We start from the raw sequence: 15,324 nt of genomic DNA on the forward strand, positions 1-15,324 counted from the left end.
GTGTGGGTGGCAAGAGTTCTTTTTTCCGAGTTGTTCATGCATTAAATGATTTTTAGCAGCATATATATGATTAAATTCACAATGGCACTTTAATAAGCACCTTCATCTGCATCCTTTAGAATAAAACTTTTGATCAGATTTAGAAACAATGAGAAATGTTGTGGTCTGTGACTCCTTGAGACATGGGAGGGTGTGACTAACAGGTAAGGCCAAACTACCCCATCACAATTAGTAGAAAAATGACAAAGGTAACTATGTGTGTGAGTTAAGGACCTGCTGCTGAATAAAACTATGTTATGAGCTATGGGTCCACAAATCTTGTCTTTAGCTTAAAATTAAGACAGAAAACTGTCAGTGATTTTTGTGGAAAATACAAAGAACCACGTATGAGCTTTTAAATATCAGATAAACTCAGTCTCAGAATAATTTGTTTTATTAGTACTGATGAAGAATTAAACCAATAATATATTTCAAAACACATATTTCACAAAAGAGTAAATATGTCACAAAACTTAAGAAGAAATTTCTTTTGGGAATAGCAAGTAACCATTGCTGCCCAAACCATCATGTTCTGTTGTAGCTGACCTTATACTACTCATTAATAAATTGATGATCACATTGTTATTTTCCCATAGAACCTTTGCTCCAAACAGCCACTGATATTTACAAGAGCCACCTTGAAATTTACAGTTTTAGTTGGGTGCAGTGGTTCATGCCTGTAATCCCAGGACTTAGGAGGCTGAGGCAGGAGGATTGCAAGTTCAAGGCCAGCCTCAGCAACTAAGCAAGACCTTACTTTTAAATAAAAAATAATAAAAAGACTGGAGATGTAGCTCAGTGGTAGAACTTCCCTGGCTCAATCATTATTCAATGCGAGAAACTTTTTTTTTTTCAGTTTTGCCTCTACCTTTCAATAAAAAGTCCCTTTCCTTTTGCTCTACCTGGAAAACCCTGTCTACCTTGGACCAGTCACAAACAGAATCCACCTAGGGGGATAGAGGAAAAGTGATAAGTTTGAAGCCTTGAAAGAAAACCTGGCCCTTGGCTGATGATGATATTGGCTCAATGTCTTAAAAACAGAAGATCAAAAAACAAATGGAAATTGGGCCTTAAAAATGGAAATAATCTGAAAGGGGAAATGACTTGTCGCTGAGTAAGAACCATGGAAACAGTCATGAATACATTTTCTGGCTCAATTTGGTGGGTCAGATGGGGAGGGAGAATGAAGTCTTTGGCCACCAACATTTTCAAATATCAGAGCTTACTGTCCATTCATCTTTCATCTCTCCTAAGAAACAATTCATGGCTTTCTCAGCCTATGCTCACTACTCCACCCTACCATCTTTCACCTTGAGGTTCTCAAGGTCACCCTATCTGCTGTGAAGCAACATGAAAAGGTGTGGTTCTTCCTGGGCAGAATTTTCCAGTCTTCTATGATCTTCCCTTCTAAGAGTGCACCACAGAAAGTATAAAGATTGCACACACATTGACTTGGCCACAGAAGACAGGCTGTCTCCCAGATGGAGCCCCACAGCTTCCTCCAGCCGTTATTCTGTCAGGGGTGGTGAAGACTACCATCTGCCGCCCCTTTCAAGAGGGACGCTATGCCTCTGCCCATTGGGCTCCAGGGGACCTATTTCTAAGCCTGTCAATAGGTATCTGGCAACAGCAAATCTTTTCAGCACATCACCATGCTTTTTAGAAATGTCACTCTGCCATATGGTAACTTTGCTGGCCATTACTAATACTGCCAGGAAAGAAGGGGTTCCCTTTACATTTCCATCTATGCAAAAAGGAAAGAAAATGCCCCTGCAGTTATTTTATATTCGCTCAGGGTAGGAAGAGTTTGCTGAAACAGATGTCTGCCAGCTCCATGGGAAATCCTTCAAGGGACCACTTCTGAGCTTTTTGTTTCTGGTTCTGTTTTCAGGTTGCATCTCTTTTTCTGGGTACCCTAGTGAACATTTGCAAGAGTCATCCAGCATCTAAACACTCCTAGTGGAGTGGATAAGCCCAAGGCAGGTGGTTGACAGGACCTAGCTATTTGCTGTGAAACCCGAAGGAACAGATGATTCCTCTCCCTTCCTCAGGGCAGCTGGAGGAAGCAGGTGTGACCTATCCTGGTGCACCAGAGGAGCCATTTGGGAAGAGTGACCAAGGCCTGCATATATTCAAAGGCTATTCCCTGTGGTCACACTGCAATCAAAAGCCCAGAGGCTGAGGCAGGCCAGTGTCAAGGCAACAGAGTATAGCAATGTGACAATGGGTGTCCTGGGGACACAGGGCCCCCTTGAGGGCAACCATCTGGTCTTTTTGGCTGTATCATGTTGGCTACCATTTTTTGAGCCTGGATCTTCAGCTTGCTGGTGATTCTGTGACTGCAGTCCTTCCCCACCCCCACACACAGAGATCTTGCCAATAAATTCCTTTTCTGCTTTAATTATCTAGAGTTTTTGAGGTTGGCAACCCAGAGTCCTGACCTGAATGCTATATTTTCCAAATTTAGGCAACTAACATCATTAACATGCAAATAAAAATGCAGCCTCCACTTCCTCCTAGCTACTTTTTCAAACAAATAAATGGTTTCAGATTCATTGTCAATCTGCCATAGCCTCTACTATAACACTGTGAAAATAGAAGATCCTTACATGGGCATATAACAAGATGCATGGTATTATGTATGTGTGCACAATTCTAACCTTCCAGCATAGTCTATTAGGCACAGTTTATAATTATCTACGAGAATATCAATCTTTATTGTCCCCATGATAATATTTATTCATTCAAAAATACCTGTTAATAATAATAGCAGGGCTGGGGATATAGCTCAGTTGGTGGAGTGCTTGCTTTGCATGCACAAGGCCCTGGGTTCAATCTCCAGCACCACAAAATAATAATAATAATAATAATAATAATAATAATAATAATAACAACAACTACCTAATGGATGTTTACTCTGTACCTTGCTCTGCACCAAATAGTCTATGTGCATTATCTCTTTCCAAGAGATATAACAACAATGCTCTAAGGTAGAGACTATTATTGTCTATTTTAAAAATAGAGAAACTGAGGCTCTGAGAGGTTAGGTGACTTGCCAGTGGTTGACACCCCAAGCAAATGACAGATATGAATTCTGGCTTTCCTGTCTCTAAGGGAATGGCTTAACTACTATGCCACAAATTTATAGAAGTTGCTTGAACAGTGCCTGCTACTTGTGGAGGAGACAAAAATAGGATGTAATTTCAAAAGAACAATAAAAATAAAAGCTAAAAGAAATGGGCAGAGGGGTAGGAGGGGTAGGGAGTGGGCAGGGGATTAGCAAGGATGGTGGAATATCATGGACATCATTATTGAAAGTACATGTATGAAGACACAAATTGGGTGCCAACATACTTTATATACAAACAGAGATACGAAAAGTTGTGATATATATGTGTAATAAGAATCGTAATGCATTCCGCTATCATGTATTTATTTATTTTTTAAATCAATAAAAAAGTAGGATGCAGATCCAGTTCTTAAGGTGTTTATGATATGGTAGGGAAGAAAGAAACCTTTGCTTATGAAGCCATAAGCCAAGGTAGAACATGATCAGGACCATAAGAAAAGCAAGAGTTATGATAAGAAGAACTGGTACATTCAGGACAACTCCATCAAGTGTATGTGTGTGTGTTGTTGGGGATGAAACCCAAACCCAAGGCCTTGTGCATCCTAGGCAAGGGCTAAACCACTAAGCTACACCCATGGTCCCAGGAGAACTGCAATGAGACTGGGCTTTGAAGGCACAAAGTGGGGACTAGAGAATGCAGGTGAGTTTGTGGAATGATACATAGTCAGGCATTTTGACTGGGCCTAAACTTATGCAGGGAGGATGTGGTGAGCAGAATGGAGCTAAGCTAGGAAGCTGGGGCCAGATGGGGATTAAAAGGAGAGGGAATAGAAAGCTAGTCTGAAACAAAGGAGAAGTTATATAATAAGCAGAAGAAGATGATTGAGGCAGAGGAGCAAAAGGCAGAGGAGTGAACTAGCTGCTTTCATTCATGCATAATCATTCAACAAATATTCTTTTATGAAGAGAATTACTTTTCAAAACTCATGGTTATTTAAAAATCTATGTCACAAAGCCATACTGGATAATTTGAAATAAACTTTGAAATCCAGAAAAAAATGTCCTATTTGCTGCTCTTATCCCTGACACCTAAGCATTGGACAAAACAAGTTTTGATGGTTATGATGGAGCAGTATGTTAACAAGGACAAATTAAAGCAAATTTAAAAAAAGTCTTGAGCCAGGTGCAGTGGTATATGCTTGTAATCCCAGAGGCTCGGGAGGCTGAGGCAGGAGGATTGTGAGTTCAAAGCCAGCCTCAACAAAAGGGAGGCACTAAGCAACTCAGTGAGACCCTGTCTCTAAATAAAATAAAAAATAGGGCTGAGGATGGAGCTCAGTTGTTGAGTGCCCCTGAGTTCAATCCCTGGTACCCACACCCCCCAAAAAAGCCTTGAGTATCACTGACTTAAAACATAAGGACATTTATGGTGCTCAATCAGGAAGTGAGCAGTTCTAGGGATGTTACATGTGCTGCAGGGTATCATCAAAAACCCAAGACTTTTGATCTTCTGTCATACTCAACATTAGTGGCTTCTGTTCTCTGGCAGGTCAATTCATGAGAACAAGATTGTTGGTGTCAGTCCAGAAATAACACTGAAGTTCAAGAGTCAAGAGGGAAAAAGAGAAGAGTTTGTATTTTTTTGTAGGTTTCAATCAGGAAGAAGAACTTTCCAGAAACCTCAAAGTCTTCCCTTTACATCCCATTGACCAGAACCTGACCACACATCCAGCCCAACAGCAATCTATGCAAAGGGAGACACAGTTGTCATTACTGGCCTCGCCCAATCACAATTTATGTCTTGGGACTAGGATCATAGCAGTCTAAACAAAATCAAATTCTCTTAATGATGAAAGAGGATAAATGGCAGTTCAGTGAATAATCAGTAGCATCTGCCACAGTGAAAGCCAGTATATACCCAAGTTGACACCAGGGTGTGATAAATGCTAATGAGGAAAATGAAACGGTGATGAGACAGAGAATAACTAAGGTAGTCAAGGAAGAAGGATGAGTTAATAGGGTGATCAGAGTTGGTCTCTTTTTGGAAATGACATCTGTATTTAAATGCTAAGAGCAAGGTTGGTTAGCAGAAATGCCAAGGTAAAACATAGTGAGAGGGGGAAGTGATAGGAAATGTAGTATTAGAGGTGGTATCAGGGGACTTATGTAGTGGTCCCTTGGTATCTGTATGGGATCGGTTCTAGGACCCCCGAGGACACCAAAATGCTCAGATGCACATGTTCCTTAAATAAAATCAAAGAATTTGCATAGAGCTCACATGTGTACTTTGAATCATCTTTAGATCTCTTATAATATGTAATACAATGTAAATGCGATGCAAATAATTGTTACACTGTTTAAAGAATAAAGGTAAGACAAAAAAAGCCTATATGTGTTCAGTACAGATGCCAATTATTATTTGTTTTCCAATATGTTTGATCCAGGGTCGGTTGAATCTGTGAATGTAGAACCCATTGACATGGAGGGCTTACATAAATTTGTAAAACAGTATGGGAAATGTGGAGATTTGTTATAAGTTCAATTTTGTCTCCCCACAAAAACATATGCTAAAAGTCCTGACCACCAATACCTCAGAATGTGACCTTACTTGAAAATAGTTTTTACAGAGATAATCAAGTTAAAATGAAGTCATTAGGGTGGTCCCTAATCCAATATTACTGCTGTCCTTATAAAAAGGAGAATTTTAGCTGGACCTGGCAGCACACTCCTGTAATCCCAGTCACTTTAGGAGACTGAGGCAAAAGGATTACAAGTTTGAGGCTAGCCTGGGCAACTTAGTGAGATCAAACCTCAAAATATTTTCTTGGGCTGGGGTTGTGGTTCAGTGGTAGAGCACTTGCCTAGCACATGTGAGGCCCTGGGTTTGATCCTCAGCACCACATAAAAATAAATGAATAAAATGAAGGTATTGTGTCCAACTACAACTAAAAATAAATATTTTAAAAAAACTTTCTTGAAAAATGGCTGGGGATGTAGGTCAGTGATAGAGCACTTGCCTAACATACATAAGGCCCTGAGTTTGTTCTCCAGTGCTAAACACACTCACACACACACACACACACACACACACACACACACACAAGATATTTTAGACCCAGATATAGATATGCACAGAAGATGATATGAAGACACACAGGGATGGGCCAGCCATGTGACTGAAGTGATGTATCTACAAGTCAAGGAATGCTAAAGATTGCCAGCAAACACCAGAAGCTAAAAGTAAGGAAGGATTCTCCCCCAGAGCTGCCAAAGTCAACACAGCTCTGCTGGCACATTGATTTCAGACTTCTAGTTTCCAGAACATTGAGACAATAAATTTATGTTGTTTTAAACTGTCCAGTTTTTGCTACTTTGCTATAGCAGTCCCAGGAAATGAATATATTTTTGCTTGCAGTTGGGTGGGAATTCATAGGTGATTTGATGACAATGATTTACATTTTTAGAAGCTCATTCTGGCTCATTTGTAGAGATGAAGCACAGGCAGATAAGCAGGTGGGAAGGAACAAAGAGTGGTTAGAAAGACGCCATTGTAGTCTTCTAGCAAGAGAAAATGATAGCTTGTACCAAGGTTGAAGTGGAGATGGAATGGAATGGAGAGATTTTAGATATGTTTCAGGGGTAGAATGAATAAAGTTGTTTCTGGATTGGATGTGGGAGGTAGACAGTAGGATAAATATAGGTTTGGTGAAGGGTAGAGATAGAATTATTAATTTCATTTGGAACAGGTTCAGTGAAACATTTTTATAAGACATCCAAGATGAAATGTAGAGAATATGGCTTGCTATATAAGTCTGGTTTTCAGGGGCAATTACAGAGCTGGAGCTCTACATTTGGAGCTTTTCAACCTTTGGAGGGTGTTTAAGCTATGTGGCTGATTGAATCACCTAGAGGGGAAAACTAGCTAAAGAAAAGATGGGAACTAAGATGGAGTCCTGGAGCTCATCTACATGGAGTGAGTTTGAAAAGGTCAAAGATATAAGGGGAAAACCAGGAGAGTATGTTGTTAACAGAAAACCAAATAAAAACTTTGTTTTAGATTTTAATCCTAGAAAACTGTTTTTCTGAAACTAGAGAAAGGGTTCTTTGGGTTTAGACCTGTGTTTCTTAACTTTAGAATCAAATGGAGAAGTTTTTAAAATATCAATGCTCAGGCTAATCAAAACAGAATCTCTAGGAGTGGGAACTGCGTACTTGGTATTTTTTAAAACTCTCTTTGTAACAACAAAAGCACAATCCATAAAAGATATAATTGATAAGCTGGCTATCATTGAAATTAAAAAATTTCATTCCATGAAAGACAATGTCAAGAAGAAAATCCACAGACTGGGAAAAAAATATTTTCAAAAGACTCATCTGATAATGGACTGTTACCAAAAATATATGAAGAACCCTCAGACTCAGCTGTAAGAAAATGAATGACCTGATGGAAAAATGGGCAAAATACCTGAACACACTCTTCACAGAAGGATCTATACAGATGGCAAATAAGTATATGAAAAGATGTTCTACATCATGTCATTAGGGATTTGCAAGTTAAAATGAAATCCCACTACATGCCCATTAGAATGGCTTAAACCCAAATCATTGACAATAACACAACATCAAAAACTAAAGAGGGTGTGGAACAACAGGAACTCTCATTGATTGATGGTGATAAGGCAAAATGGTACAGCTTATTTGGAATACAATCTGGCAATTTCTTATAAAACTAAACATATTCTTACCTTGCAATCCAGCAGTTGTACTCCTTGGTATTTATCTAAATGAGTTGAAAATTATGTCACACTAAAATCTGTATACAGGCTGGGTATGGTGGTGCACACCTGTAATCCCAGGAATTCAGGAGGCTGAGGCAGAAGGATTGCAAGTTCATAGCTTAGGTAATTTAATGAGACAATGTCTGAAAATTATATATAGAGAGAGCTGGGCTGGGGATGCAGCTTAGCAGTAGCTCACCCCTGGGTTCAATTCCCAGTACTGCAAAAAATGTATATAGATGTTTATAGCAGCTTGATTAATAATTACCAAAACTTGGAAGCAACCAAGATGTTCTTCAATGATTAAATGGATAAACTGTGGTACATCTATGGAATAGTACTCAGCACTAAAAATAAATGAGATAATGTTGTGATGTGTGTTCTGCTATGTTATGATCCTTGGGAATCTAAGTAAATTGTTATTTTAATCATGATTAATGTAGACTACGGTTTGACAGCACTAACTCCATTTTGAGCTTTCTCTTGTAACACAAGCAATAACTGAGCAAAATGTCTAGCTGATAGTCACCTTGACAACTAGCCACAATGACAATTGTGTGCTGATGTGCAAATGATATGGCTGGTGCCTAATAATTTTCTCTCCAAAATTAACATCTGGAAACTGAACACCTTTTGGAATTATAAGTACCACTGACTTCAGACTGCCATTTGAAACACATCTTCCCATGATTCTACAATGCAAGTGTTCAATCTGAGTTGACACCAGCCTCCAGAGATTCTGCCTGAGTGAGCAAGTCCTTTACTTCATGGCTGATGACTTGATGGCAATCAGGGTCTATTTGAGTTTCACCTGAGGGGACTGGTCTTCCAGTCCATTTAGACAATTTCTTTCCATGGATGAATGGTGGCTGGTTCATTATTAGCATCATGTTCAAGTGATTTTTTTAAATGTATTTTTGCCTATATTGTTATGTATTCCTCTTGGGTATTTTTTCTTCTTCTTCTTTTTGCTTATTTTTAGAATTAACTGATCAGTTTGGGAACTATCTTTGTTTAATTTGACTTTTCATTTGGTTAAAATAAAGAGCCTGCCCCTCTTGGAGTAATTATATTTATTGAGGTTAAAATTGTGGAACCCAATCATTCTTGGCAGTCCAGCTTGACAACTATCAAGCCATGAGTAGACATGGGAAAATCTTAAGTGTGTATTGCTAAGTAAAAGAAGCCAATATGGAAAGGCTACATACTGTATGCTTCTAACTACATGACATTCTGGAAAGGGCAAAAACTATGGAGACAGTATAAAGATCAGTGGTTGCCAGGAGATGCAGGGAGGAAGGGATGAGTAGGTAGGGCACAGAGGAATTTTTAGGGTAGCCAAACTACTCTGTTTGATACATAATGGTGGATACATGTCACTATACATTTGTCCAAACTCACAGAATTTACAGCACCAAGAATGAAGAATGAACCCTAACATAAACTGTGGACTCTGGCTGATAATGATCTGGCAATGTAGGTTCATTATTTGTAACAAATGTCTCACTGTGATGCTGAATGTCCATAGTGGAGGAGGTTATGGGGATTGGGGACAAGAAATGTGGAAGAACTCTCCCTTTACTTTCCATTCACTTTTCCTGTGAACCTAAAACTGCTCTTAAAAACTAAAGACTATTTTAAAAATATTACCTGACTAAGGGGACAGCCTCTGAAAAAAATGAAACAAAACAAAAACAACTTCCCAGGTGATTCTAAAGAGCAATCTTTAGTCATTTTAAATGTACACAGTCAATTCAATAAATAATTTCATAGGGTAAATTCCAGCTAATGAACCACTAGGTATGTGTTAATTTCAATGAATTATCTCTCTTGGCATCTTTCCCACCATTTATGAGCTCCTTCATCTTTTCTTACAACATACTGTACATCTCATCAAAAGCATAAATCAGGGACAAACTTTGGTTTATGAAAAGATGAGGAAATTTTAAAAAGAAGACTTTCAGCTCTAAATTTAAGCACTTTTTGAACTTCATAAAAAAGATCACGTTAAAACAACATTGTTGGTATAATAGAAAAATGAAGATTTTTATCTAGCCCTTTTCTTTCTAAATAAATTCTCTGTGAATTATTTCATAAACTAATGAAAACCTATTTTATACACAAAATTAAAGTGCAAGGATTCAAGGCAATCCAAGGAACATTTGAGAATAAAGGACTTGTCTTTAAGGAGGAAAAAATCCTCCAGCAAAGTATGTCATTTTACTTTACTATGGTTCTAAAATTAGCCCTGAGAAATAAGGTGAGAAATAAGGTTATTAATAATTATCACTTAGTACTCTGCTGAACTGCTGGGGGCACTCCATACACCCCAAAGTTCATTTTATTTCCTCAATAGTATCTGACATAAATGAACATCTTTTCTGGAAAATTCTTCTATTAGTCTTCATTATGTTACAGGATCCATTCCTACTCTAGCATTCATTTCTTTCCAGGCCTCAATTCTCTTCTCCCCTAACATGTACCTAAGCAATTTATCTAGTTCATGGTTCAAATGTTAGCTCAATGTCCATTTCTATTCTTAGCCTACATTCTGGACACCAAAACAATAATTTCCATTTACTCCCAGGACATCTTCATTTAAATATCCCATTAGAACCTCTCTCTGGGGTAGCAAGTGAAACTTATCATTTGTTCTTCTCATGGGACTCCTGTTTTTGTGTCCTTAACTCAATGTCATCACAATTACCCCAGCCTAGAGACTCTTAATGAGGTTGGCAATTTGGGGAAATTTATAAACTTGTTGCAGCCTCAGTTACTTCATCTGTTTTATGGGCAAAGAAAACTAATTTAAGAGGTTTAATGTGAAGGTTATTTGAGACAGTGAACTGCAACTGCTTTAGATTTCAAACATAATTACTCTGTGTTGTTCAACAGGGCCCGGCAGGAGAACATCTAAGGAAACAGTGAACTCAATCCTGCCTATAAACAGACTCAAGATCTTTGACTCCCATATTATGATGCCTATAAACTATTGGCAGGCTCAGAAGCAATAATTTTCTCCACAGAACGAGACAGAACTATTTCAGTCATATTTGGACTTCAATTTCTTACATCCTTGCTATAAAATAATAGACTTTACTGTCAAATCTTATTTTCTCAAACTCTTAAATTTCATAGTATTAAGAAATATTCACTTCCTTTAGTATAAAATGTGACATTCATTTAGAAACGTATTTTTAATTAATTTTACATGTCTTAGGATTACTACTTTCACTAGTAGCTCGACAAATTTGTGTAAGGTCAGTTTCAATTTTATTCATGGTCAATCTTGCATAGAAAAATTATTTTTAGAGTTTGCACTGACAGCTTATAATTAATATACACTTTTGAAACAATGAATAGTCATTGACTGGATGTTCAAAGAAATATTAAATTTCTTAATCTTCCCATAGCAAAAAATTAAAAAAAATGATTTGATACTTCTTTGGTTTTCCCAGAATTTTTTTCACTTACTGAGCAGTTCCTCTGCCACGAATTTGTAACTTTTTCAATTAAAATTTAATCTTTAAAAAAACATATTCAGTGGTTTGAATCAAGAAAAGCATAACAAGCTTAGAGATATTCCATAGTTGTTCTGTATGCTGTATAAAATCAGCTTAATTTTATTCATGTATTTATTCAATCTGTATTCAGTAAGTACTATTAAGTACAGAAAACCCTGCCTTTACTGACTATATTGATGAATAATTTTATTTTCAGAAATCCCCCTGGTTTTTCTAGATATATGAGTAATGATTTTCCAAACCTTTCTTCACTAATTATTTTTCAACAAATAATTTTGAGCAGTGTCAAGCCCTGTTTTAGACGTTAAGGATAAAAGTCATGGCTCTCATGAAGCTGATATTCCACTAGGGAAACAGACCACAAGCTCATAAATATATACTATACTTTCAGATGACAGTACATGCAGCAAAGAAAATAAAAAAGGAGGAGTGGACATAGCGAAGGACAATGTTATTTTAAGTAGGGGTGATCAAAAAATGCACCCAGAAGGAAGTAGTATTTGAGTTGAGACATGGGCAAAGTAATGGAAGTCATGCAAACACTGGGAGAAGACCATTCCAGGCAGAGGAGACAGCCTTGGAAGGGGAGAAAGCTGAAGAAAGGAGGCTACTGTGGCTGAAGGAGAGTAAACAAGATCAAGAGTAGAGGAAAATGAGCCAAGTGCCAGATCATATAGAGCCTATGGCCATGTCAAATCATTAGGGTGCATTGTAACATGATGGGAAGCCACTGGGAAAATGGAACTAGAGGATGACATGATCTGATTCATGTTTATAAAAGATCCACCCCCAAGTTTTTGTGGAAGAAGAAAGCCTGGTTAGGAGGCCAATGCAGTGAAACATGGTGGAATTCTGATTATATTTTGAAAAATAAAGCAGAGCTCTTGTAGAACTTGCTGATGGATTGAATTTATGGTTTAGGAGAAAAGGAGCAATTGGAGATGGCAGTTAGGTTTTTGGTATGAACAACTGGTGTTCCCATTTAACTGAAATGGGTAAGATTAGAGGATAAGTACAATGGATGTGGGAGGCAGAGTCAAGAGCTCTGATTTGGATGTAATAGAACATCTACTGTGTAACAAGGACAGATGTTCAATGGAAAATAGCACAGGCCTGCTGGAACAGGGTTCATTGAAGATATGTGAATTTCCCATTGCCCCTTCCACTCCGTGGAAGCTGCACTCCAGATGTAGAAGAGGGACAGGACTTTTGGGATGTGGGACTTTTGTGCTGGATGATTAGGAAAGAACCAGGCTCTTTCCTGACATGACCAAGGGCTCAGATGTAACAGCAATATGGTACAGGGGCACCATGCTGCATTCCTGACCTGCCAGTCTATCTTCTGGTGTGATCAGGGACCAGGATATAATAACAATATGATACAGGAGAACCTTGTGACCCCTCCTATCCTGTCGACTCCTCTTCTAATGCTACGGAAATAAGGGGCAAATCTGAGCCTGTATTGTAGTTATGTGACACAGAAAGTTAACAGAAGGATTTGCCACATCAGAGTTCCTGATTGGAGAAGGACCAGTCCCTATCTGGGCATGCTTGGAGGACTTAGATCCAAGCCTCCTAGTTGACCAGGATTGATTGCCTTAAATACTGGCCTTTGCCAGATTATGTGGAGACTAGCAGGAGACCAATTCCTTCTCTGCAGGGGATCATTCATGGACAAATTAGCACTTACCTCTTAGTGAAAATTTGAATTAGGTTGGTAGTGGTGGAGTGGTCAAATGTTGTTAGATTCTAGAAATACTCTGAATATAGATTTCCTAAGGATCCTGCTGGTGGGTTGGCTTTTTGAGGGACAGAAAAAAAAAGAATCATAAAGGATGTATAAGCTTTTATAAACCAAGCACAGCATTGCACTCTGTAATCCCAGCAACTTGGGAAGCTGAGGCAGGATTGCAGGTTTGAGATCAGCCTCAGCAATTTAGAGAGACCCAGTATCAAAATAAGAAATAAAAAGGGATGGGGATGTAGCTCAGTGGTAGAGCAACTGGGGGTTTAATTCCTAGTAAACTATACTGCTCCCCAAGAAAGAAAGAGGGAAGATAAAAGCAGTGTATTCTGGAGATGGAGTTATCAGCACGTGGGTGCCTTTGAAGGCCATGAAACTGGATCATCTACAGAGCAAATATAAAAGAAAAAAGGGCCACAAACAGAGCCCCTATCCAAGTTGTGCCAATCAGTATTTAGAATTCTGGAGCAGACCCAATGTCTACTTCTATTCCAGGCAGACTTTTGGTTGCCGATGCTGAGAAATAAGAAACATTCAAGCACAGTGTAATCTCAGATTAATATCTGTGACTTACTGTGTGAGGAAGGTTTGAGATAGACATGAGAGATCAAGTTCCAAGGCAATTAGGGGGTTGTTTCTGTGAACACAGATACAAATGATGGCAAAGACACAAATATTAAAAGCACAGCTTCTTCCCCACTCCTCTAAGGAGAATTTTCTGCCAGGTCAACAAGAAATTGACAAAAGTACATACTTTACTTACTTTTTTAGAGATCTCAATTAAAATTGCATAAAGTTATTTTGAGTAGGGCTTTTTTTAATGAAACATTTTATCCTTTTTTGTGGTACTGGGGATTGAACACAGGGGCACTTCACCACTGACCTACATCCCTAGCCTTTTATTTGTTTTTGCTTTTTATTTTGGGACAGGGTCTTGCTAAGTTGCTGAGGCTTGCCTTAAACTTGCCACCCATCTGTCTCTCAGCCTCCCAAGTAGCTGAGAATACAGGCATTTGCCACTGTTCCTGGCAACATTTTATCTTATTTTAAAAATATATTTAATTTTTTTTAGTTTTAGGTGGACACAATATATTTTTTTTAGTTGTAGTTGGACACAATACCTTTATTTCACTTATTTGTTTTTATGTGGTGCTGAGGATCAAACCCAGGGTCTCGTGCCTACAAGGCAAGCACTCTGCTGCTAAGCCACAGCCCCAGCCCTTATCTTATTTTAATGTCTATATTTTACTTCTCCCCGCAAACTGCAGAACTGTCACATTATTAGACTCTCCCTTCACATGATATATCTATTTTTGGCTTCAAGTCTAAGTTTTTCAGACTGACGTTTCAATGAGGGAGCAATGATACTTCAGTTATAGTTACTCCTCCATAGATTACTGGTACATTCTTTATTGCTGTAGGGAGAAGTCACCAAGGAAATTTAGAAATACCATTGGCTTTTCTTCAGCCTTTGAGTCTACATCCAGGAATTGGTTATGGCCTACACTAAATGAACTACATTCTAAGTCATGGTTTATAATACTTAATCATGAACCAAAGGGCCTTGCTTGATAGGAATAGCACAACAAATACAAATGTCCAACAGTGTAAACTAGAAACTTAGGTATGGGGCATGTAGCTCAGCATTAGAGCTCATGCTTAGCATGCACAAGGTTCTGGGTTTTATCCTCAGCACCCAAGATAAAACAGGGACTCATTTAGGTCCCTCTTTATGTTAACTTATTTCTTCCTCTTCCTTTCCCCCACAAACAAAAGGCTTTGATTTTTAAAGATAAAAATAATAAAATTTAATGTACTGGCTTCTAAAATTTGCCAGGGCCAATGTATGTGTGAGAACATCTGTTCAATTTCTGGAAAAATAAACAATGGATAATGAAAGGAGTGGCAAAAATGCTGCTCACTCAGTATCCATGTGCTCCTCTATTTGTTCAAATCCTTTGTTGTTGATGGGACAATGTGACCAGTTCTGGAATTCTCTGAAGGTTGATAACTGGCTTTTGGTTGGGGCCCTACCTGGGACTGTCAGTTGGAATACCCACATGTGGCCTCTCTGCATAGAATGGACATCATCATAACATGGTGGCTGGGTTTTAAGAGTGAATGGGGGGGAAGGGAGGGAGGAAAGGAAGAGGAGAGAAGAGAAGAGAA

The sequence above is a fragment of the Marmota monax genome, unplaced genomic scaffold (assembly GCF_021218885.2).
Source record: "Marmota monax isolate L192 unplaced genomic scaffold, Marmota_monax_Labrador192_F-V1.1 WCK01_AAM20220418_F8-fsc00182, whole genome shotgun sequence".
Classification (NCBI taxonomy): Eukaryota; Metazoa; Chordata; class Mammalia; order Rodentia; family Sciuridae; genus Marmota; species Marmota monax.